This window comes from Salmo trutta, chromosome 11 (genome assembly GCF_901001165.1).
Source record: "Salmo trutta chromosome 11, fSalTru1.1, whole genome shotgun sequence".
In the NCBI taxonomy this organism is placed as follows: Eukaryota; Metazoa; Chordata; class Actinopteri; order Salmoniformes; family Salmonidae; genus Salmo; species Salmo trutta.
This window is the reverse complement of record NC_042967.1, coordinates 2,882,345-2,908,879: the sequence shown is the minus strand read 5'-3', so window position 1 is coordinate 2,908,879 and position 26,535 is coordinate 2,882,345. Positions and strand designations below refer to the sequence as shown.

General features: G+C 44.6%; 1 protein-coding gene across 1 annotated transcript in view; it reads left to right on the top strand.

The window, feature by feature from the left end:
- LOC115202084 (catenin alpha-2) overlaps positions 1–26,535 on the top strand; it is a 688,845-nt gene that overhangs the window by 99,809 nt on the left and 562,501 nt on the right. The gene's annotated exons all lie outside the window — the stretch shown is intronic.

Sequence of the window (26,535 nt, the reverse complement as noted above, 5' to 3'; positions counted from 1 at the left end):
GACCTATATACTAGGCGGTGTCAGAGGAAGGCCCCAAAAAAATGTCTAAGACTCCAGTCACCCAAGTCATAGACTTTTCACTCTGCTACCGCTCGGCAAGCGGTTCCAGAGCGCCAAGTCTAGGTCCAAAACGCTCCTTAACAGCTTCTACCCCCAAGCCATAAGACTGCTGAACAATTAATCAATTGGCCACCCGGACTATTTACATTGACCCCCCCCTTTGTTTTTACACTGCTGCTACTCGCTGTTTATAATGTATGCATAGTCACTTTACCCCTACCTACATGTACAAATTACCTCGACTGACCTTTACCTCGCACAATGACTCGGTACCGGTGCCCCCTGTATATATCCTCATTATTGTTATTTTATTGTATGTTTTTACTTTAGTTTATTTAGTAAGTATTTTCTTAACTGCATTGTTGGTTAAGGGCTTGTGAGTAAGCATTTCACGGTAAGGTCTACACCTGTTGTATGCAGCACATGTGACAGATACGATTTTGATTTGATTTGCACACTTACTGGACTCTACCCACACACTCACACATACTACACTGACACTCCAACACACACATACACACACACACACACACACACACACACACACACACACACACACACACACTACATACGCTCACACACAGAAAACACACATGCATATTGACGCCACACACACACACACTACATACGCTCACACACACAAAACACACACACATGCATATTGACGCCACACATACACACGCACACACACACACGCTTTCACTCTTCACATATGCTGCAGCTTCTCTGTTTATTATCTGTCCTGATTGTCGAATCACTTTTATCCCTACCTACATGTCCATATTACACGGAACAAAAATATAAACACAACATGTAAAGTGTTGGTCCCATGTTTCATGAGATTAAATAAAAGATCCCAGAAATGTTTTATATGCACAAATTCTGTGCACAAATTTGGTTACATCCCTGTTAGTGAGCATTTTCCTTTGCCAAGATAATCCATACACCTGACAGGTGTGGCATATCAAGAAGCTGATTAAACAGCATGATCATTACACAGGTGCACCTTGTGCTGGGGGCAATAAAAGGCCACTCTAAATGAGCTGTTTTGTCGCAAAACGCAATGCCACAGATGTCTGCAGTTTTGACGGTGCCTGCAATTGGCATGCTGACTGCAGGAATGTCCATTAGAGCTGTTGCCAGATAATTTAATGTTAATTTCTCTACCATAAACCACCTCCAATGTTATTTTAGAGAATTTGGCAGTATGTCCAACCGGCCTCACAACCGCAGATCACGTGTAAACACACCAGCCCAGGACCTCCACATCTGGCTTCTTCACCTGTGGGATCGTCTGAGACCAGACACACAGACAGCTGATAAAACTGTGGGTTTGCACAACCGAAGAATTTCTGCACAAGCTGTCAGAAACTGTCTCAGGGAAGCTCATCTGCGTGCTTGTCGTCCTCACCTGGGTCTTGACCTAATTGCAGTTCGACGTCGTAACCGACTTCAGTTGGCAAACGCTCACCTTGGATGGCCACTCTCTGCCATGCTGGAGAAGTGTCCTTTTCTCGGATGAATCCCGGTTTCGACTGTACCGGGCAGATGGCAGACAGAGTGTATGCCTTTGCGTGGGCAAGCGGTTTGCTAATGTCAACATTGTGAACAGAGTGCCCCATGGTGCCGGTGGGCTTATGGTATGGGCAGGTATAAGCTACAGACTACAAACCCAATTGCAGTTTATCGATGGCAATTTGAATGCACAGAGATACCATGACGAGATCCTAAGGCCAATTGTTGTGCCATTCATCAGCCGCCATCACCTCATGTTTCAGCATGATAATGCACGGCGCCATGTCCCAATGATCTGTACACATCTCTTGGAAACTGTAAATGTCCCAGTTCCTTCATGGCCTGCATACTCACCAGACGTCACCCATTGAGCATGTTTGGGATGCTCTGAGTGTTCCAGTTGCCGCCAAATATCCAGCAACTTTGCACAGCCATTGAAGAGGAGTGGAACAACATTCCACAGGCCACAATCAACAGCTTGATCAGCTCTATGCGATGGAGATGTGTCGCACTGCATGAGGCAAATGGTGGTCACACCAGATACTGACTGGTTTTCTGATCCAAGCCCCTACCTATTCTTTTTAAGGTATCTGTGATCATCATGCATGTCTGTATTCCTAGTCATGTGAAATCCATAGATTAGGCCCTTATGAATTTATTTAAATTGACTGATATCCTTATATGAACTGTAACTCAGTAAAATCTTTGAAAATGTTGCGTTGATATTTTTGTTTAGTGTATATAAATTACCTTAACCTGTTGAGGTGTAGGGGGCAGTATTTTCACGGCCGGATGATAAACGTACCCAAATTAACCTGGTTACTACTCTGGCCCAGAAACTAGAATATGCATATCATTAGTAGACTTGGATAGAAAACACTCTGAAGTTTCTAAAACTGTTTGAATGGTGTCTGTGAGTATAACAGAACTCATATGGCAGGCAAAAACCTGAGAAAAATCCAACCAGGAAGTGGAAAGTCTGAGAATTGTAGTTCTTCTTTTGATTCTCTATCGAAACTACAGTTTCTGTGGGGTCACGTTGCACTTCCTAAGGCTTCCATTGACTGTCAACAGCCTTCTGTTTTCAGCATTCTCCTGTCACTGGGCAGATAATAGGAGCTCAGTCAATCAGTGGACTGCCTGGGGACAAAGGGATTGGATATGTGCGATCCCGCGAGTGCGCCGTTCCTTCTTTTTCTTCTTGAATGAATATGCTATTGTCCGGTTGGAATATTATTGCAATTTTACGTAAAAAATACCATAAAGATTGATTTTAAACAGTGTTTGACATGCTTGTAAGTACGGTAATGGAACATTTTGACTTTTCATCTCTGGTTCCGTGCTCGCGCGTTATGCCTTTGGATAGTGCTCTGTACACACGAACAAAACTGAGGTATTTGGACATAAATATGGATTATTTCGAACAAAAAGAACATTTCTTGTGGAAGTAGCAGTCCTGGGAGTGCATTCTGACGAAGATCAGCAAAGGTAAGAGAATATTTATAATACTAATTCTGAGTTTAGGTGACCCCGAACTTGGCGGGTGTCTGAATAGCTCACCGTGATGGCTGAGCTATGTACTCAGAATATTGAAAAATGTGCTTTCTCCGTAAAGCTATTTTAAAATCTGACACAGCGGTTGCATCCAGGAGTAGTCTATATATAATTCTTTAAATAATTGTTCTATATTTTGTCAACGTTTATGATGAGTATTTTTGTAAATTGATGTGCACATTCACCGGGGTTTTGGTGGGAATACATTTTCTGAACATCACGCGCCAATGTAAAATGCTGTTTTTGGATAGAAATATGAACTTTATCGAACAAAACATACATGTATTGTGTAACATAATGTCCTAGGAGTGTCATCTGATGAAGATCGTCAAAGGTTAGTGCTTCATTTAGCTGTGTTTTGGGGTTTTGTGACACATGTCCTTGCTTGGAAAATGGCTGTGTGATTATTTTTGTCTATGTACTCTCCTAACATAATCTAATGTTTTGCTTTCGCTGTAAAGCCTTTTTGCCGCCCTGATATTTCACTGGCTGTGTCCCACGTAGCCCATAGAAGTTAACTACCTCCTACCCCTGCACATTGACTCTGTACCGGTACTCCTTCTATATAGCTTTAATATTGTTATTTTATTGTGTTACTATTTCCTTTTTTTTTTTGCTCATTTGTATTACTTTTTAACTCTGCATTGTTGGGAAAGGGCTCGTAAGAAAGCATTTCACGGTTAAGTCTACACGCTTTTTATTCGGCATGTGACGAATAAGATTTGATTTGAATACTTTTGAGATCTGAAAACATCTGAACAATTTTGGAGTGTAATGTCCCTTTAACATCTAACAACAACTCAGACTTGTGAGTGTGGTGGCTAATTTCTGTATTAACCAAATGAGGAGAAACAAACTTCACACACTAGTCAGAGTTATACTTAAACTACATCTTTAATAAAATAAGAGCTTTGCAATAGCAATGACTTTCAATGATGCACCATTTCTAATGAACCATTTGAAAGTGATAAAACAATGGCTACTGTGATCTTTTATTGCCAAGATCCACGCCCCCTAGTCGACATAACAAACCACAGATATTAGGAACATTTCACAAAGGGACTTTATAATTGAGAAAGGAGTATCCCGTAGCCAGATAGCATTTGCTATAAATTGTCGTTCAGTTTGGTCCCTAAGACGAGGTTCTAATCTCATTCCTGGTACTTCATAGCACAAAAACACCAACTCATCCAATGGCATAAATCAATTGTCAACTCTAGATACTCCCATCTCATGTAAAACCCCTTCTTGACCCCACTCCTGGACAAGCTCACTGAGGGGAGTGAGCCTCTAGGTCATACACTATCCCAGGATAAGTGCAACATCAGAGACGACATACAATGGTTCCAGACACTGCCATACACCTCCCCCCAATGCCAAAGGAGGGAGTGACTTGCGCACGCCATCCCTTCATATGGTTAAACAGATACATTCACATATGAAGACAATGTTCCATCTTGTCCTCTTCCCTTTCTGATATTCTGCGTAGCACCAGGGATATTTGAAAGACAAGCCTGACCTCTCCCCTCTCTGGGCCCCAAGTGACTGTGCCCCAGCTGAGGGAAGAAGTGCAACTGGCAACACCAGAGTCCAAAGAAATACATTCTAATAACAAGTTTATCACATAAGCATATTATGCAGATAAGACATCTTAATTACTTATGTTACCCAACTAATTCTGATTCATCCACGACATGAGTTGAGTTTAGTTTCCAAAGTCAGTGTGCAGCTTTTGTAGGAGGAACCATTGTCACATGAAGAGCCACCATCGTCTGGTGGGATGTTTGGGGTGAGAAAGAATCCAGCTGCCAGCTTAGCGGAAAATGCTCCTCAGCCCATATCACATCAAACGCACGCTTGCTCACACGCAAAGACACACACACACACACGCACACACAACGCAACTTAGATTTGACATGACTACACACAGCAGACTTTTGGTTAAAAAAATACTAAAATACTGATGCAAAGTGACAGTTGGATTTTTGTGACAAACATAGCTGTTGAGTTCAGCGAGGATTCAAGACTTTTTGGGACCCATTTTAAGTCAATTCATTATGCATGGCTGTAACTTTCTCCTGCTGTTTCGTCTTTTTCATGCCTTATTTATGTTGATATTATATCAGCATCGTTCTCCAACGTCATACTACTATCAACCCCCTTTTAGCGCTTATAATGTACCTATGTCATTTAGTTTGTTTTATTGACTTCGCTGCTGAAATACCACTTTAGATGAGGGAAGGAAGTAAATACTGATAATGGTAGTGTCTCATTAAACGTTTATAGCAATTGTTGTTTCACTACATGTGAGGGAGAATTGATCTCCTGTGAAAGATGTTTTACCTGGGGCTTCATTTAATCAGAGACGCTTCAGTCTATTCTGTAGGTGCTAGTAGCTCTTGATTTCAAACATCTCATTTACTGTTAGAACAGCGATTGACAGTCCTAACTTTCTGTTTGGTCTGACCTGACATTGATTGACCTTAGATCATTAAGCCTACTCCAGTACTGTGTGTGTTTCCTGTATTCTCTGGAGATTTAGAAGTGGGTTCTCATTGAGGATAAAGCCAAAGGAAGCTCTTTGTCCTTACTGTCCTTACAGTATTCTGTGTTATATTCCTGTATATGAGCGGTTCCTGTCTCAGCTATGACAGGATTTATCTCAGTATTCATCTGCTTATGTGATCTGGTCACCTTGAATTTCCCAATCCATTAAACCACGGCCATAAAGCAAAGTGACAGATTTGTGTGTGTGTTTGCGAACAAGATGCCTTTTTGCGTGGTCGAACGTTCTAATAAACAAACCAGATATTTCATGCCGTCATCTGGGTCCCTCTCAACAAATACAGATGAATAATGTGGCGTCAGCCCACATTGAGATCATTGTGCATTTAATCTTCTCTGATCCACCCTGAGCCTTTGTAAGACAATATAACTCCTGTAATCCAGTCAAGCATGGTCGAGGCCAACGCAGGCAAGCAACCCCATTCTGGATTGGACTGAACTGGACTAAGATGACCTCCCTATTCCCCCTGTGTGTAGCCTACATTTCTCATTCCAGAGAATCTTAAAGACCTCTAGCTCGGTGGCCCCGAGGGGCTAAATACTTTAGATCTCTACTTGGGGTCTGTCTAATTGGTGTAGTTGTATAACCCCCTTGCATCTTGCCCAACTCTATATTTACATCTCTGATGTTTTAATGTCGCAGTGAAATAAATGCCTTTCTCGCAAGCTCTAACCGCAACAATGCAGTCATCAAGAGCAATGTAATACAAAATAATAACAAGGTAGGACAAAAACACACACAAAAAAGAACTAAGAACACGATGGTTCAGATCTCACGTTTCCTGTCATTGGATGTCTAGTGGCCCAAACGCCGTCTGTCTGTCGGATGGGAACTCAATTTCAGGTTGTTCACTTAATTACAAGTTGTGTCTGAGCTTCCCCGGGCTTATCAGAGTCGGCTGTGATTTCCATCTCTGTCAAATTACAACTGGAAACTTACAGCGGGCTACCTCCATAATAAATATTGAATCTGACATATCGACTGGATGCCATACATTTATATGGCCCATAGTTGTTCCATCTGTAGTTAGGGCCAGGTGTTTTTCCTCCTAACCATGTGGTATGGATGTAACCAGGGCCGATACGGTCACTCTCGCCAATGAGTTGTCTGTGAGTGGAGCATCCCTCTTGGGCACAAACTATTGCCTGTAGACTTGTCCTCAACTGTTCTGCTCTGTTCTTCATATGCCTAGGCAGCATATTTGACAGCTGCGTGTTCGCCACAGGTCGAAGTAGATTCGGGAGAAAGAGCAACTCACAGATCAAATCAGAAGTTGTTTGGCCATCGTCACGTTTCCATATTGACTCGTCTGGACGTGTTTCAGCAAAGTACAATCTTAATTAAAAAAAACGAACAAAAGGAAGGAAACATTCAGTTTATCACAAATCAGATCTAATTTCTTAATGTTATAATTGACATGCTCTGCATTGGGACTTCTCTTTTGTGAAACAAATTACATTCTGTCCAATCTCTCTGATATCAAGTTTTCCCATTATTTTCTCTCTGATATCAAGTTTTCCCATTATTTTCTCTCTGATAAAGTGTTCCCCTTTTCTCTCTGAAACCAAGTTTCCTCTTCACTGTATAACAGGTGAGGATTCAGGTGGTTAGGATTCTGTCTGGAGTGTATCAGAGCATGTACTGTAGTTTACCCCATGACCCCACAGCTGGCTGGCTGCCTGCTCCCAAGCGTGTCTCTGCTATACGGGTTGTCGCATTCTAACCGTACACACTTTGGTCACGCTGGCTTGCCACACTCGATTCGCCTACCACAGACCCCTTTCCACTCACTGGTGCCCCCAACCACACCAACCAATCTTGAAGGGAATCACCCCTGCATGAACTACTGGTTCACTGCTACTTATGGATGACATATGCTCTGCATGTCACATGGGGTCAGGGGGCTTTTTCGGACGATAACTAGGCTATAGCTATGAACCAGTTTTTGCTGGTCTGATATTGTGGTGAGTAGAAAATCATGGGCACACATCAGAAGCGGATCGCACAGGTGAAAATGGCCCCGCGAGAGTGAAATGACACTCAGACAACACTGTTGATTCATAAGCATTCACTGTGGGGACTCCGGATTAGGCGACACCTTGTGTCCAAGGTTACGTACTGACGATAGATAGCGTTTCCACGACCCTGTCCAAAGTTCCTCAACGTTACACCTTAAAAAAGACCTGAAAGTGATCGATAGACTTGAACTGCATTTGTATTCGCCAGACAGATGCATTAAACAAGGCCTTTTAGCAGCTGAAAATGGTAAAGAGCTCTCTAAAATTGGAAACATTGGAGGGTGCCATGTTCTCGATTGAGTGGCAAAGGTACACTAATGTATATAAAAAAGAGCTGTTGTGTAATTTTTGGGGTTTTGATTTTGGGGAGGTTGCGGGGGGGGGGGGGGGGGGGGGTGGAAGAGTAGTACACAAATTCTAGCCATCTGTTAAGTAACAAAACTAAGGCATGGGAGGCCTGGGAGGTAGAACAGTGGCTTAAGGAGTAAGCAGCACTCCTTGTACCTCATTTAATTTGTACCCACCTGTCCTTTTCTCTTCTTCTCTGCATGTGGTAGAACGGAAGCTACCAGCTAGCGCCCAGAAGCGTTGAAAACCATCAAGGCCAACTAAAGCGCCAGTTACTCTGCTGTGCTGCACTGTGCTGTTAAAGCACATTGGAGTCAGAGTTGATCCTTCTGTTTGCGCTGATAGTTTTAGTTGATTTCCAACAAAGCTCTATTCTAGTTCCTTTTAATTCCGCTGAGCGGAGTTGTCAATGGGGATTGTTTCTGCATCGTACTCATCTCTCGGTGCTAATTCTTTATTCTTCCAGTTTCCCTCCAACCTTTGGTTCCGGAGTACACATATCATGTTGTTGACGATGCTCAGGTTCTCTTCAGAGGAAACGTGGCTCGGCTGAAACGAGACTAAATATTTGCCTGTAGATCTTAAGAAGCAGTGCACTGGTACCCTGATGAAGGCGCGGTCTGATTTGAAGCATTTTCCTATCGGTACATTAAACATTAGTTAAGCTACAGCTGTATCTGGGGGTTCGGGGGATGTGAAAACGATCGACGGGACTACTGTGAACTTCTCCTGCGGTCTGTATTGATCCACTTAATGAAGTGAATCAATGAGCCCTCTGTCCCGACACGCTTCCCGCCTTTCCCTCCCGCTCGTCATTCCATCCACCCATCCTCCTTTGAACACTGTTGATTTTAAAAGTCTCTCTTTCACTCCCCTCCCTCCGAAAAAAGGAATGAAGTAACGCTGTAAATCCTGAGTGAAGTAGACAGGGAGAGAGAGAGAGAGAGATGGAGAGAGACACAGACAGACAGGCAGGCAGGAAAGGGAAAAGGGAAAGGAGAGGAGCAACGTCAAACACATCATTCTGTCGAAGCCAAACATAGAGCTGGGGCTGGGGCAATAAGGATTTGGAGTTTTGGGAGTGCCTCAGAAGCACATATCTGTCACTAAGGTGGCGTGGTTGTGACGCTGTTGCTGTTGAGTTCCGCTGAGGGGCGGGCCTGATGGGACCTGATGCTGTGCTGAATTATGGCAGGCAGAAATAGTCCCAAGCCACGACTCAGTATGCACTCCCCTCACTTACATTGATCATGACATAGTTAGGCTACGGCTGGTTTCATTCATTTCCCCCTCTCTTTCTCTCTCTCGCGCTCTCGCTCGCTCTCTCAAAGCAATCAATCAATCAAATGTATTTCATAAAGCCATTTTTACATCAGCAATTGTCGCAAAGTGATAGGCTCTCTCTCCTTCTCTCTCGCTCTCTCTCTCGCTCTCTCTGACTGAACCTTTCCTCTTTCTCACACACCCTCCCTCCGTCTCTCATTCTCTCTCTTTGTCTCCCCCCCTCTCTATCTCTGTCCCCCCACGACCTCTCTCTCCCTTCCTCCATCTCTATTGCGCCAGAACACTCATCCATCCGTCGCTGTCCGGGGGGGACTTAATAAGGGAGTGTGGGCGTCTGTGAACAAACCTGGATGAAAATGGAAGTCCTGCCACTTGTGCTCTGACCTCTTCCCGATGACAATGCCTTGAGAAGAGTGTGTTTGTGTGTGCGTGTGCGTGTGCCTTGCTGACGAAAACCCATCCGAGAGGCATTTTAACCCGGCTAATCGCACTCCCGCTGTACTCTTCTTGAGTGTGTTTACACCGAAAGGCATTTTAATAACGACAAGACGTTAAGTTAAATCATCCACACCTTGAAACCAACCTCAGCCTATACATGAGGCTGTACGTTTTAAGCTCGATTTGAGTAGGATGATGGGCTATTTTGCTGGTATAATATCCTGTACACTTCATATTCCATGCTCTCCTCTCCCTGTCGTGGTTCCCACAGTGTAACATTGCTCTCCATTGAGTCCATTCCCCCTTGCCACTGGTACTGGGGATGGTCTCGGTGGGTGTGTGTGTGTGTGTGTGTCTGTCTGACCTGGTTGGTGAACTCCAACAAGGCCATTGCTCTGCCTTCGGAACCCATTACCCTCTCTCTGTCTTCATCCCACCGTGTAGTTATCTGAAGGGACGCTTGACCTTCACTTCGTGATTGTGTCTCTGTACGCCTATCTGACTGTGTGTGTGTGTGTGTGTGTGTGTGTGGGTGGGTGCGAGCGAAGGGGGTTGTAGTGTTATTTCAACAGTCACTCTCTCTGTCACCTTGAGTGAAAGAGCCACCCATCCTCAGGCTTCTGTAGTAGCCAGCTCCCCTGTAATGTAGTAGCCAGCCCCCCTGTAATGTAGTAGCCAGCCCCCCTGTAATGTAGTAGCCAGCCCCCCTGTAATGTAGTAGCCAGCCCCCCTGTAATGTAGTAGCCAGCTCCCCTGTAATGTAGTAGCCAGCCCCCCTGTAATGTAGTAGCCAGCCCCCCTGTAATGTAGTAGCCAGCCCCCCTGTAATGTAGTAGCCAGCCCCCCTGTAATGTAGTAGCCAGCCCCCTGTAATGTAGTAGCCAGCTCCCCTGTAATGTAGTAGCCAGCCCCCCTGTAATGTAGTAGCCAGCTCCCCTGTAATGTAGTAGCCAGCCCCCCTGTAATGTAGTAGCCAGCCCCCCTGTAATGTAGTAGCCAGCTCCCCTGTAATGTAGTAGCCAGCTCCCCTGTAATGTAGTAGCCAGCCCCCCTGTAATGTAGTAGCCAGCCCCCCTGTAATGTAGTAGCCAGCCCCCCTGTAATGTAGTAGCCAGCCCCCCTGTAATGTAGTAGCCAGCTCCCCTGTAATGTAGTAGCCAGCCCCCCTGTAATGTAGTAGCCAGCCCCCCTGTAATGTAGTAGCCAGCCAGCCCCCCTGTAATGTAGTAGCCAGCCCCCCTGTAATGTAGTAGCCAGCCAGCCCCCCTGTAATGTAGTAGCCAGCTAGCCCCCCTGTAATGTAGTAGCCAGCCAGCCCCCCTGTGATGTAGTAGCCAGCTCCCCTGTAATGTAGTAGCCAGCTCCCCTGTAATGTAGTAGCCAGCCCCCCTGTAATGTAGTAGCCAGCCCCCCTGTAATGTAGTAGCCAGCCAGCCCCCCTGTAATGTAGTAGCCAGCCAGCCCCCCTGTAATGTAGTAGCCAGCCAGCCCCCCTGTGATGTAGTAGCCAGCAGGCCCCCCTTTAATATAGTAGCCAGCCAGGCTCCCCTTTAATATAGTAGCCAGCCAGGCCCCCCTTTTATATAGTAGCCAGCCAGGGCCCCTATATTGTAGTAGCCAGCCAGCCCCCCTGTAATGTAGTAGCCAGCAGGCCCCCCTTTAATATAGTAGCCAGCCAGGGCCCCTATATTGTAGTAGCCAGCCAGCCCCCCTGTAATGTAGTAGCCAGCAGGCCCCCCTTTAATATAGTAGCCAGCAGGCCCCATTTAATATAGTAGCCAACCGGCCCCCTATAATGTAGTAGCCAGCCCCCCTGTAATGTTGTAGCCAGCCCCCTATAATGTAGTAGCCAGCCAGCCCCCTATAATGTAGTAGCCAGTAGCCAGCCAGCCTCCCTTTAATGTAGTAGCCAGCCAGCCCCCTTATAATGTAGTAGCCAGCCAGCCCCCCTGTAATGTAGTAGCCAGCCAGTCCCCCTATAATGTAGTAGCCAACCCCACTATAATGTAGTAGCCAGCCAGCCCCCCTGTAATGTAGTAGCCAGCCAGCCCCCCTGTAATGTAGTAGCCAGCCCCCCTGTAATGTAGTAGCCAGCCAGCCCCCCTGTAATGTAGTAGCCAGCCCCCCTGTAATGTAGTAGCCAGCCAGCCCCCCTGTAATGTAGTAGCCAGCCAGCCCCCCTGTAATGTAGTAGCCAGCCAGTCCCCCTATAATGTAGTAGCCAGCCAGCCCCCCTGTAATGTAGTAGCCAGCCAGTCCCCCTATAATGTAGTAGCCAACCCCACTATAATGTAGTAGCCAGCCAGCCCCCCTGTAATGTAGTAGCCAGCCAGCCCCCCTGTAATGTAGTAGCCAGCCCCCCTGTAATGTAGTAGCCAGCCAGCCCCCCTGTAATGTAGTAGCCAGCCCCCCTGTAATGTAGTAGCCAGCCAGCCCCCTCCAGCCGCTGCTCTGTGAATTAATGTTTCTTTCTCTCTCTCTCTCTCTCGTTCCCCTGAGCTTTACCCATATAATGCCCTTTAGCCAGTAGCCAGCCAGCCTCCCTTTAATGTAGTAGCCAGCCAGCCCCCTTATAATGTAGTAGCCAGCCAGCCCCCCTGTAATGTAGTAGCCAGCCAGTCCCCCTATAATGTAGTAGCCAACCCCACTATAATGTAGTAGCCAGCCAGCCCCCCTGTAATGTAGTAGCCAGCCAGCCCCCCTGTAATGTAGTAGCCAGCCCCCCTGTAATGTAGTAGCCAGCCAGCCCCCCTGTAATGTAGTAGCCAGCCAGCCCCCCTGTAATGTAGTAGCCAGCCCCCCTGTAATGTAGTAGCCAGCCCCCCTGTAATGTAGTAGCCAGCCAGCCCCCCTGTAATGTAGTAGCCAGCTCCCCTGTAATGTAGTAGCCAGCCAGTCCCCCTATAATGTAGTAGCCAACCCCACTATAATGTAGTAGCCAGCCAGCCCCCCTGTAATGTAGTAGCCAGCCAGTCCCCCTATAATGTAGTAGCCAACCCCACTATAATGTAGTAGCCAGCCAGCCCCCCTGTAATGTAGTAGCCAGCAGGCCCCCCTTTAATATAGTAGCCAGCAGGCCCCATTTAATATAGTAGCCAACCGGCCCCCTATAATGTAGTAGCCAGCCCCCCTGTAATGTTGTAGCCAGCCCCCTATAATGTAGTAGCCAGCCAGCCCCCTATAATGTAGTAGCCAGTAGCCAGCCAGCCTCCCTTTAATGTAGTAGCCAGCCAGCCCCCTTATAATGTAGTAGCCAGCCAGCCCCCCTGTAATGTAGTAGCCAGCCAGTCCCCCTATAATGTACTAGCCAACCCCACTATAATGTAGTAGCCAGCCAACCCCCCTGTAATGTAGTAGCCAGCCAGCCCCCCTGTAATGTAGTAGCCAGCCCCCCTGTAATGTAGTAGCCAGCCAGCCCCCCTGTAATGTAGTAGCCAGCCCCCCTGTAATGTAGTAGCCAGCCAGCCCCCCTGTAATGTAGTAGCCAGCCAGCCCCCCTGTAATGTAGTAGCCAGCCAGTCCCCCTAAAATGTAGTAGCCAGCCAGCCCCCCTGTAATGTAGTAGCCAGCCAGTCCCCCTATAATGTAGTAGCCAACCCCACTATAATGTAGTAGCCAGCCAGCCCCCCTGTAATGTAGTAGCCAGCCAGCCCCCCTGTAATGTAGTAGCCAGCCCCCCTGTAATGTAGTAGCCAGCCAGCCCCCCTGTAATGTAGTAGCCAGCCCCCCTGTAATGTAGTAGCCAGCCAGCCCCCCTGTAATGTAGTAGCCAGCCAGCCCCCTCCAGCCGCTGCTCTGTGAATTAATGTTTCTTTCTCTCTCTCTCTCTCTCGTTCCCCTGAGCTTTACCCATATAATGCCCTTTAGCCAGTAGCCAGCCAGCCTCCCTTTAATGTAGTAGCCAGCCAGCCCCCTTATAATGTAGTAGCCAGCCAGCCCCCCTGTAATGTAGTAGCCAGCCAGTCCCCCTATAATGTAGTAGCCAACCCCACTATAATGTAGTAGCCAGCCAGCCCCCCTGTAATGTAGTAGCCAGCCAGCCCCCCTGTAATGTAGTAGCCAGCCCCCCTGTAATGTAGTAGCCAGCCAGCCCCCCTGTAATGTAGTAGCCAGCCAGCCCCCCTGTAATGTAGTAGCCAGCCCCCCTGTAATGTAGTAGCCAGCCAGCCCCCCTGTAATGTAGTAGCCAGCTCCCCTGTAATGTAGTAGCCAGCCAGTCCCCCTATAATGTAGTAGCCAACCCCACTATAATGTAGTAGCCAGCCAGCCCCCCTGTAATGTAGTAGCCAGCTCCCCTGTAATGTAGTAGCCAGCCAGTCCCCCTATAATGTAGTAGCCAACCCCACTATAATGTAGTAGCCAGCCAGCCCCCCTGTAATGTAGTAGCCAGCCAGTCCCCCTATAATGTAGTAGCCAACCCCACTATAATGTAGTAGCCAGCCAGCCCCCCTGTAATGTAGTAGCCAGCCAGCCCCCCTGTAATGTAGTAGCCAGCCCCCCTGTAATGTAGTAGCCAGCCAGCCCCCCTGTAATGTAGTAGCCAGCCCCCCTGTAATGTAGTAGCCAGCCAGCCCCCCTGTAATGTAGTAGCCAGCCAGCCCCCCTGTAATGTAGTAGCCAGCCCCCCTGTAATGTAGTAGCCAGCCAGCCCCCCTGTAATGTAGTAGCCAGCCAGCCCCCTCCAGCCGCTGCTCTGTGAATTAATGTTTCTTTCTCTCTCTCTTCCCCGCTCTCTCTCTCTCTCTCTCTCTCTCTCTCTCTCTCTCGTTCCCCTGAGCTTTACCCATATAATGCCCTTTACACAGGAGCTTAAATGTCCTGTTGCATTATTCAACAAGGATGGCTATGCACACTGCTCAGGGTCAAACATCATCTGTATCTGACAGGAAACATGTGGCGCGCCGTGTGTGTGTGTTTGAGAGAGTGTGTCTGTGTGTGACAGTAAGGGGGTTATCCTCCTCCCCCCAGACCTTTTTATTAACGCTGAATGCCATGTCCCCCTGCTAGCAGTGTTTCAGGGGGGCAAACCCTGCCTCCCATCACCCCCTTTCTACATTACACACACACACACTCTTCCCAATGTCCGTCCAGCAGAAAGATTCCTGCTGCCCTCGGTCCTAACGCTGTGTGTGTGTGTGTGTGTGTGTGTGTGTGTAAGCTTGGAGTTCTGCAAGCGGAAAATTACACATCCTTGCAGCACCATAAGGATTTACAGAGCGTAGTGTCCAGTGCTCTGGAGTGGAGAGGCTCGATGGTATTTAATGTTATTGATCTGCAATAAAAAGACAAGAGGGTAGAGAGAGAGAGAGAGAGAGAGAGAGAGAGAGAGAGAGAGATCAACAACTTTAAAAATCGTTTATTTGTCGCTTACACAGATTAGCAGATGTCAAAACAGGTGCAATGAAATGCTTCTACTGCTTACCATGTCTATTTCTACAGTGATGTGATGATGAATACCCCAGCGGTACAGTAACCTGCTGTAACCCTGATGTAACCCTGCTGTAACCCTGCTGTAATCCTGCTGTACCTCTGATGCAACCCTGCTGTAACCCTGCTGTAACCCTGATGCAACCCTGATGCAACCCTGATGCAACCCTGATGTAACCCTGATGTAACCCTGATGTAACCCTGATGTAACCCTGATGTAATCTGATTAAATGATACTCTACTGCTGTATTACATTTTAGTCATTTAGCAGACGCTCTTATCCAGAGCGACTTACAGTAGTGAATGCATACATTTCATTTCATACTTTTTTTTCCTGTGCTGGCCCCCCTTGGGAATCGAATCCACAACCCTGGCGTTGCAAACACCATGCTCTACCAACTGAGCTACAGGGAAGGCTATATGATTGTATCCTTACCAGCAGGTGTTGTTGTGCTGGTCCAGCTAGGCATTGAGCAGTGAGCACACAGGTGTTCCTTCTCCCAGAGCAGACGCACACACTGACACACACACACTGACACACACACACCACCCCACACACAAACCCAGAAGCGTCATGCCCATAGAGGGAAAAAGACACATGCCCCCTTAGATTTGTCATTTTGCGATTACATTTTTGGGGTTTGTTTTTTCTCTGTAATATTATTAGCCACAAGTTTTAGCTAGCCCAGCTAGGGTCCTGTTAGGTTCTGAACTAATAGAGTAAAAACACACAGACGACTAGAAAAAGCTCAAACCAAGTTTATTCACCCACTGTGTCATACAGCTGCAAAGACTACACAAGCACAGATATTTATAACCTCATGCTCCCAAACACACCCTCGTAAAACTGACCATCCTACCGATCCTCGACTTCGGTGATGTCATCTATAAAATAGCCCCCAACACTCTACTCAACAAACTGGATGCAGTCTATCACAGTGCCATCCGTTTTGTCACCAAAGCCCCATACACTACCCACCATTGCGACCTGTACGCTCTCGTTGGTTGGCCCTCGCTTCATACTCAAACCCACTGGCTACAGGTTATCTACAAGTCTCTGCCAGGTAAAGCCCCGCCTTATCTCAGCTCACTGGTCACCATAGCAGCACCCACTCATAGCACACGCTCCAGCAGCTATATCTCTCTGGTCACCCCCAAAGCCAATTCCTCCTTTGGCCACCTTTCCTTCCAGTTCTCTGCTGCCAATGACTGGAACGAACTGCAAAAATCTCTGAAGCTGGAGACTCATATCTCCCTCACTAGCTTTAAGCACCAGCTGTCAGAGCAGCTCACAGATCACTGCACCTGTACATAGCCCATCTGTAAATAGTCTATCTATCTACCTACCTCATCCCCATACTGTATTTATTTATTTATTTTGCTCTTTTGCACCCTAGTATCTCTACTTGCACATTCATCTTCTGCACATCTACCATTCCAGTGTTTAATTGCTATATTGTAATTACTTCGCCACCATGGCCTATTTATTGCCTTATCTTACCTCATTTGCACTCACTGTATATAGACTTTTTGTTTTCTTTTGTTCTACTGTATTATTGACTGTATGTTTTGTTTATTCCATATGTAACTCTGTTGTTGTTGTATGTGTCGAACTGCTTTGCTTTATCTTGGCCAGGTCGCAGTTGTAAATGAGAACTTGTTCTCAACTAGCCTACCTGGTTAAATAAAGGTGAAATAAAAAGAAAGAAATAAAAAGGCAGTTTCAACTCCTTACACACCGTGACAGCCAATAAATCTCTGTTGCTAGGCATGAACTGAATTGGTTCCTGTCACTGGTGTACAGTAGTCATGGCCCTGCCTCATGCTAGAACTTTCGTGGGTGTGGGAGTGTATGTGTGTGAGATAGGACTGTAGTAGGAGGGTCGTTGTGGTGGGCCCCTCTGGCTCCCCTCCCAGAGGTTTCTTCTCACTTCGTCTGTTGACTTGACCTCGAGTTGAATTCCTCACTCCTCCCTAGTTCCGCAGCTGGCCTGCCTTATCAGAGACGAACTATTGCCCTTCGCCTCCCTCCTTAGAAACATTGCACTCAGTCGTTTTCCATACACCAAGTTCCTATTCACCCTTCATTGACACCAACATATACATTCCTTATACATGTAAAGTAATCAATAAATTCTAGTAATCCAACAGTCCCAATCTCCAAACCTCATAACTAGCTACCAAGACGCCATTTCACGTTAGAGTAACTAGCTTGTCTAACTATCTTAGCTGGCATGCCTGCTGGCAAGGTTGGTAGACTCTAGAAAAACAAGTGTAGTATTTGGGGGGGACTATGTACAAAACGGTTCACCCAATATGGATCCAAATTAAAGCTGACAGTCTTGCACATGAACCTTATGGCCTTTGTATCATTTCAAATCCAAAGTGCTGGAGTACAGAGCCAAAACAACAACAAAATATGTCACTGTCCCAATACTTTTGGAGCTCACTGTAACATGATTTTGCATAGAATCTGAACCGAGGTCTGCTATAACCCATGTATTCAAACGGCACCACATCATTTCACTCTAGCTACTTCTGTCTCCTCCTTCACTTTGCCTTTGTTCTTGTGTTTGTTCTGAAAGGGACTGGGGCGTTTGGTACATTACGGATGTGTGTTCTCTTTGCTGTTGTTATTTTGCTTGGCCATTAAAGTGCGCCTTGCCACCGGCGTTATTTCCTGATACCTCCATGAGTACTACACCGAATGCCTCGGATATACTTCATTTGTCATTTCACTGCCTGGTGACTCAAGGCAGACTAAATTGGGTTCACCAGCCTACAGAGACCTCCCTCTCTCCAAGTTCCTTTCTTTAGTTCCCCCCCCTCCATCCATACACTCTCTCCATCTCCTTGGGGTGGTAAGGATTAATCTACCTACCGGGTTGTATTCCAGCCGCATAGCCAAGGCAACGAGACGGCTTCAGTTCAGCCACGTTATGCTTTGGCAATGTTGATCTCTTCAAAACCCCCAACGCTGAATTGGAAGGGCGTCTCTCTCTCTCTCCCCACTGGCACACTAACGCGCACGCACGCACGCACGCACACACAGATGCACATCCCTCTGTAGTTGTGACATCACGCGCCAGCTGGCAGAAACCTTTGTCTCCTGTGAGAAGATGGCAGCAGCTGGTTGGTGTTGGCTACCGCCAGGGACGATCCCAGTCCCGAGCATCTTTATGGGCACATAATTGGGCCCTCCTGTTTAGAGGTCGACCGATTATGATTTTTCAACGCCGATACCAATACAGATTATTGGAGGACCAAAAAAAGCCGATATCGATTAATCGGCCGATTTATTTCTTTATTTCTTTATTTATATATATATATATATATATATATATTTTTTGTAATAATGACAATTACAACAATACTGAATGAACAATAAACACTTTATTTTAACTTAATATAATACATAAATAAAATCTATTTAGTCTCAAATAAATAATGAAACGTGCTCAATTTGGTTTAAATAATGCAAAAACAAAGTGTTGCAGAAGAAAGTAAAAGTGCAATATGTGCCATGTAAAAAAGCTAATGTTTAAGTTCCTTGCTCAGAACATGAGAACATATGAATGCTGGTGGTTCAATATTCCCAGTTCTTCAATATTCCCAGTTATGACATTTGAGGTTGTAGTTATTATAGGAATTATGATGAGTCCACTATTTATCTCTATACCATTTGTATTTCATATACCTTTGACTATTGGATGTTCTAATAGGCACTTTAGTATTGCCAGCCTAATCTCAGGAGTTGATAAGCTTGAAGTCATGAACAGCGTTGTGATTCAAGCATTGCTAAGAGCTGCTGGCAAATACAGTAAAGTTTGAAAAACTGCTTACGAGCCTGCTGCTGCCTACCACCACTCAGTCAGACTGCTCTATCAAATCATAGAATGAATTATAATATAATAAACACAGAAATATGAGCCTTTGGTCATTAATATGGTAAAATCCGGGAAACTATCATTTCGAAAAAACAAAACGTTTATTCTTTCAATATGGAACTGTTCCGTATTTTATCGAATGGGCGGCAACCCTAAGTCTAAATATTGTTGTTACATTGCACAACCTTCAATGTTATGTCATAATTATATAAAATTCTGGCAAATTAGTTTGCAACGAGCCAGGCGGCCCAAACTGTTGCATATACCCTGACTCTGCGTGCAATGAACGCAAGAGAAGTGACACAATTTCCCTAGTTAATATTGCCTGGTAACATGAATTTCTTTTAACTAAATATGCAGGTTTTAAAAAATGACTTCTGTGTATTTATTTTAAGAAAGGCATTGATGTTTATGGTTAGGTACAGTTGAAGTCGGAAGTTTACATACACCTTAGCCAAATATATTTAAACTCAGTTTTTCACAATTCCTGACATTTAATCCTAGTAAAAATTCCTTGTCTTAGGTCAGTTAGGATCACCACTTTATTTTAAGAATGTGAAATGTCAGAATAATCGTAGAGAGAATGATTTATTTCAGCATTTCTTTCTTTCATCACTTTCCCAGTGGGTCAGAAGTTTACATATACTCAATTAGTATTTGGTAACATTGCCTTTAAATTGTTTAACTTGGGTCAAATGTTTCAGGTAGCCTTCCACAAGCTTCCCACAATAAGTTGGGTGAATTTTGGCCTATTCCTCCTGACAGAGCTGGTGTAACTGAGTCCAGGTTTGTAAACCTCCTTGCTCGCACATGCTTTTTCAGTTCTGCCCACAAATTTTCTTGTTCCACCATTGGGGTGCCAGAGCAGCGAACAGTTTTGACTGGGCTGAGAGGGAACTATGCTTCCGCAGAGGTAGGGAGGCGAGCAGGCCAGAGGTGGATGAACGCAGTGCCCTTCTTTGGGTGTAGGTTATGTTGATATAGGACTCGTTTTACTGTGGATATAGATACTTTTGTGCCTGTTTTCTCCAGCATTTTCACAAGGTCCTTTGCTGTTGTTCTGGGATTGATTTGCACTTTTTGCACCAAAGTACATTCATCTCTAGGAGACAGAACGTGTCTCCTTCCTGAGCGGTATGATGGGTGCATGGTCCCATGGTGTTTATACTTGCGTACTATTGTTTGTACAGATGAACGTGGTACCTTCAGGCGTTTGGAAATTGCTCCCAAGGATGAACCAGACTTGTGGTCTACAATTCTTTTTCTGAGGTCTTGGCTTATTTCTTTTGATTTTTCCATGATGTCAAGCAACGAGGTTCTGAGTTTGAAGGTAGGCCTTGAAATACATCCACAGGTACACCTCCAACTGACTCAAATGATGCTGATTAATCGGTTGACCTCTACTCCTGTTGTGGCTCCAAGTCTGCTCATATGTCCTTCTGTTTATATGTGTGTGTGTGTTTGTGCACTATATAGGGAATTTGGGACGCATCCTTAGACCGTCAGGCAGTTCAAGTTAAACTCCTCCGTTGGCAAATATCTGGGTTGAGAGATTTAGCAGTTTGTAACCACAGCTGTTTGTTATACTGTTGCGCAGGCTGTGTAACTGACCCTTTCAAAAACATTAGTTCATCCCAGTGATATTACAGAAGTTATTTCTTCGCAGTTCAGGACACAAGCAGCAGAAAAATTCCACATGGCACCCTATTCCCTATATAGTGCACTACTTTTGACCAGTGCCCATCGGGGCGCAGACCTTATAGCCCTATGGTTCCTGGCCAAAAGTAATGCACTATGTAGAGAATAGGGTGCCAGTTGAGTGAGTCGCAGACTAAGTCTGAAGTGACAGTGAGTAAGCCAGGAAGCCTCTGAGGCCGCTGGGAAAGGCTGCGTTGTCTAAGGGACGTGAAATGAAATGTCCCTCAGCTTTAGAGAGAAAAAGGAAGAGGGAAATCATCTGTCTTACTCAGCGATGTTTGTTCCTGCGGGACTGTTTGTTAAATCCGATTTCCACATCTTGTCTCATCAGTGTAAAACGGCACCGCTTTGACGCATTATGTTGACAGTCTAAATGACGTTGCCGTCTGGCGGATGGTAAAAATGCGCTGTCGTGGACAGCTGGCAGAACACACACACTAGGTAATATACTTCCAGAAACATCGTTTTTGGTCAGAGTTTCTTACTTGCCTTAAAACTTTGGTTTCTTTTCTTTTTCCGAGTCAGCCAAAGTAGATGAAACAGGTGCTTTTCACGCTTCCTACATCTTGATTTTATAATATATAAATATATAGGACTGAAAGCTCGAAAGTGTGTGTGTGGGTGGGTGCGTGAGTGTGTGCGTGCGTGCATGTGTGATTTGCAATGATACCACAGATTAGAATATATCTACACTGAACAAAAATAAAAACCAAACATGTAAAGTGTTGGTCCCATGTTTCATAAGATAAAAAAAATCCCCGTAATCTTCCATACGCACAAAAAGCTTATTTCTCTCAAATTTTGTGCCCACATTTCTTTACAACCCTGTTTGTGAGTATTTCTCCTTTGCCAAAATAATCCATCCGCTTGACAGGTTTGGCATATCAAGAAGCTGATTAAACAGGATAATCATTACACAGCTGGGATATAACCTCTCTTCTCCACTGTCAAATATAAATAAGGTAGAGGATTCTTCCTCTCTCCCTCTGTCTTTCACTCTCTCTCTGTGTGTCTCTCTCCCTATCACTCTCTCCCTCTATTTCTCTCCCTCTTTATCTGTCTCTCTCTCTCTCTCTCTGTCACTCACTCATTTACTCTCTCTCTCGCTCTCTTGCTCTCTCTCGCTCTCTCTCGCTTTTCTCAGATTGTTTTTTCGTGGAAATTATGGCTGGACGATGTATCGGATTCATTCGATTAATTCAAATATTTTTGCGTGGTATTCCAAATGCCTGTATCGCAATAATCAAATCCGCTTGTTCTCATGTTGTCTTTTTGGCCTTGTCTCCTTCGCTCCTTCTGTGCTGTGTGCACCTCCCCATTTACACCATATATCTGAATATAATGACCAGATACTCATGACTCCGCCCTAACAATTGGACTCATTGTCCCAAAGTCGGGAAGCCAGGCGTCAAGCTAAGGTCCAAAATAAGCCCATAGAAACACATTGGGCATATTTTGGACAGATTATGGCGAGTGAAACCTCTCTCTTTGCCTCTTCCTCTCTGTTTACACACACACCAACCCCCCTGCCACTCACACCAACAAAGTTGAGAGATAACTTCTTCCTCTCTGACAAGTGGTTTGAAATCGCTATTTGCATTAGAGGTTTGATCCAACAGAAACGGTCATATGGACACCGAAACACATTGAGAAGTTAATCTGTCTAACGATACCCTTTTTTATGTCTCCACTAATCAAATTGTGTGCAGAGCAGACACTACTAAAACAGCAGTATCAATGAACATTCATTCTGGAAAGGTAAGCTAGCAGCATTTTAGCCAAACACTGTTATAGTAGCTGTTTAGTCTGTGTTTTATAAATGTGCAATCAGCAACTCAGTCTCATTCTGAGAAGTAAGGTAAGCCACTTGATTTCAACATCTGAGCAAAGTGGACAGGCTAACATGCTGTTAGCAGTAGGAGGACGTGTTCATAACAATTCAACTCTTCAAGCTAGCAAATAGATCCAAGTTGGCTAAACTTGAAATATAAAGATTAGCTGGCTACTCACTAGCACGTGGGCTTGTATAATAATACCTGCTACAAGAATCAATCAACCAAATGTATTTACAAAGCCCTTTTTACATCTGCTATGCAGAAAGCTAGCTTAAAACCCCAAACAGCGAGCAATGCAGATGTAGAAGCACAGTGGCTAGGAAAAACTCCCTAGAAAGGCAGGAGCCTAGAGAGGAACCTAGAGAGGAACCAGGGGTGGCCAGTCCTCTTCTGGCTGTGCCGGGTGGAGATTATGAGAGTACATGGTCATTTAAGGCCAGATTGTTCTGCAAGATCCTTCAACTTGGTCATTTTTAGTGAATGTGCATTATGCACGGTTCCGGTTAAATTTGTAACAAAAAGGGCATTTTCATTGAGAGACTTCAAAGCCAGATCAGTGATTATTGCAAAAAAGCAGGTTAAAGTCTTAATAAAATAAGGTCATTATTAGTGGGGCTTATACTGTATTTAGCCTAATTTGACACACCCTGAATTCATTAGATTTCTGACTGTTTGAAATGCAATGTATTTTACCTTTAATTGTACAACAAAGCTTATTTAGAGAGAACATTTTTGTTAAATCGAGGTATATATCGTAAATCGTCCATAAGTTTGAAAACATGTTGATGTGATTTTTAGGCCATATTGCCCAGCACTATTGGAAATCCTGCAACCATACATGTGATGTTGTTTTAATGTGCAAGGTTCTAGCCAGATACCCTTCCTGTTTATCTCCCAAGCCAAAGGAAATATGGAAGGATGCAGTGGCAGGTAGCCTAGTGGTTAGAGCGTTGGACTAGAAGTCGCAAGATTGAATCCCCGAGCTGACAAGGTAAAAATCTGTTGTTCTGCCTCTGAACAAGACAGTTAACCCACTGTTCCTAGGCCGTCATTGAAAATAAGAATTTGTTCTTAACTGACTTGCCTAGTTAAATAAAGGTAAAATAAAAATAAATACAACTGCAGATGCGCAGCTTTATTGTCAGACTATTCTTTTTATCTGTCTTTATTGAATTTCTTTACCTTTTGATTACCCTTGAAATTTGTTCCCGCCTGTTTCGTTGCATGAATATGTTTCTTCAGGGGGCGTTAGGAAGCCATCAGGGACCGAGATCTGGATTTGTTGTATCACCTCGTCTATATCTCAGGGTTAAACAAAGATTCTTGCTGCCTCATCAAGGGAGCACAAGGAGATGATTTGGCTGGGGTTGGACTTATTTGTTTGCCCTTCGTTATGTGTTATTTTATTCATTACCATTGCGTGTAGTAATATATAGAAAAATGTATAGCCACAGTTTAGAAGTATAGTTTTCCCATGAGTAATGATGGAGGTCTCTATTAGGTAACTGTGAGTTCTAAAAGCTTGATGTATATTTCATACTAACCGCAGTACCCTCTCAGGATGGAAGGAGGCTGGAGCAAATGAATCCTTCCTCATCCACATTTAAACACAGCCTATTTTAAACACAATTTCACTCTGTTTATGCTTCTGTGCATAACACACACAAACACATGGACACGTGAGCGCGCACACACCCACACACGCGTATACACCAGTGGCGGTCAGCGCCTTTGATGATGAGGGAGGACTATTCTTTTTTTTTCATGAGCATGGCCATATTTCTATTACATCATGTTGGATGACTGTCATTCTTATTCCATTCACCCAGTTCAATATCGATAGGTTTATGCTACTACGTGATACTCTAATTTTCCCTGTACCCATCATGAGGTTTGCTAAAACCTAGCCTATGAATGAAAGTTTACAACGTAGGTGCACACAGGTCGAGAGAAAGATTTGAGATGACAGACAGTGACTCATGGACAGACAGTGACACATTCAACACTGCCTTGCACGCTCTTGCCTGCATCTAGTTTATCTAGGGTGTAATCATTAATCCATCAGTTGCAAGCGAGAGTTTCTATTTGATAAGTTACATAGCTAATATAATTAATGTGTTAGTCAACCTGCTACAATCATGCAGTAACATTACAGTGTATAGTCAGTAAGCAGTTACACCAGCAGGCCCCGGTGGCAATAAATTAATAAAACCAGAAGCTTACCTTGACTTGGAAGAGTTCCAGTGTTGTATTGGATAGTCATAGCCAGTTAGCTGACATAGCATCCCTCTGTTTGAGCCGGGTGTTTGAGTAACTAAACTAGCCAGCTGCATTTGCTAGCTAAGTAAGTGAAACTGAAAGTGAAAAAAAAAATCTCTCTCTCTCTCCTGTTCTCCTTCATTTTTGAAGAAATGAAATTGTTGAAAATTGTTCCACTATTGTCTTTCTCTCTCTTTGAGTCAACTGCTCACCACATTTTATGCACTTCAGTGCTAACTAGCTGTAGCTTATGCTTTCAGTATTTGATTCATTCTCTGATCCTTTGATTGGGTGGACAACATGTCAGTTCATGCTGCAAGAGCTCTGATAGGTTGGAGGACTTCCTCCGGAAGTTGTCATAATTGCTGTGTAAGTCTATGGAAGGGGGTGAGAACCAAGAGCCTCCTAGGTTTTGTATTGAAGTCAATGTACCAAGAGGAGGACGGAAGCTAGCTGTCCTCCGGCTACACCAGGGTGCTACCCTACATAGTGCTGCTGAGGCTACTATAGACCCTCATTGCAAAACAGTGTGTTTTAATAAATTATTTGGTGACGTGAATATATTTAGAATAGTTTTATCTAAAAAGAAGAAAAAAATTCACTGAGGAGGATGGTCCTCCCCACAAATGCATGCACACATTCACCCACCCACCAGCAAGCATGTATGCACACACACACACCACACACACCCACCCGCATGCACGCAGGTGCACACACGCACACACATATTCTTATGTCCATTCCCTCAGAAATGTAGAAGGTGGCAGTTAGACATCTCCAGCAAATGACACCATTTACCTTCATATTGTTTCAAATCTCATATAGATGTGATGGTCAGTGACAGGCAGAGGCATTACTTCATCACTATCTGTCTTCTTTTCTTCGAGGGGCCCCTGATAGAGTGGATAAGTAGTCACTGACTGACCCTGCAATTACATGGAACACACAGATGTAGGATCTGAATTTGATGACTTGTTTGTTCCTGAGAATTGTTCTGCGCCACAGGATATGCAGATGAGCTTCGCGAGTCACTAAAAGCCCACACTAAAACACAGTTCTATTACAGCTTTTTTCAATTGCTAACAAGCATCGGTCAATACTGAAGCCACTTTTTCAAAACTCTTCACACAGTCTGTATTACCAACATGCATCTTGGCCAAACAGTTAATCTCACCTCCAAAACTCACTCAAACCACTTCATACATGTCTCAAAATAAGCTTGTTCGACCATAACACTGGCAACAATTCTCACTCAGAAAGCATACATTGTCACTCATAACACACTGACCTAAAAAACACTAACAGGGAGCATTGCATAAATGACAAACTTTTCTCTTTGAAGTTTGAATGATCTTTCTCATAAATCAGTATTTCATGAGAGAATAAGAATAACATCTTTTCACTTTATTGACTGTACTAAAGTATATGTAACAATAATTAATCAGAAATGCAGCAATTTGCTTCAAAAGCCTTTATTTTTCTATATCTTTGCATATAGTAATTTACTAGTTCCAGGGCTGCAATAATAATTACAACAATAAAACCATCAACAACATGTATAGAATAATCACTCATACTGTACAGTACTGTGAGGGTTCTAGTTCTCATCAACATGTCTAGTATAATCACTCATACTGTACAGTACT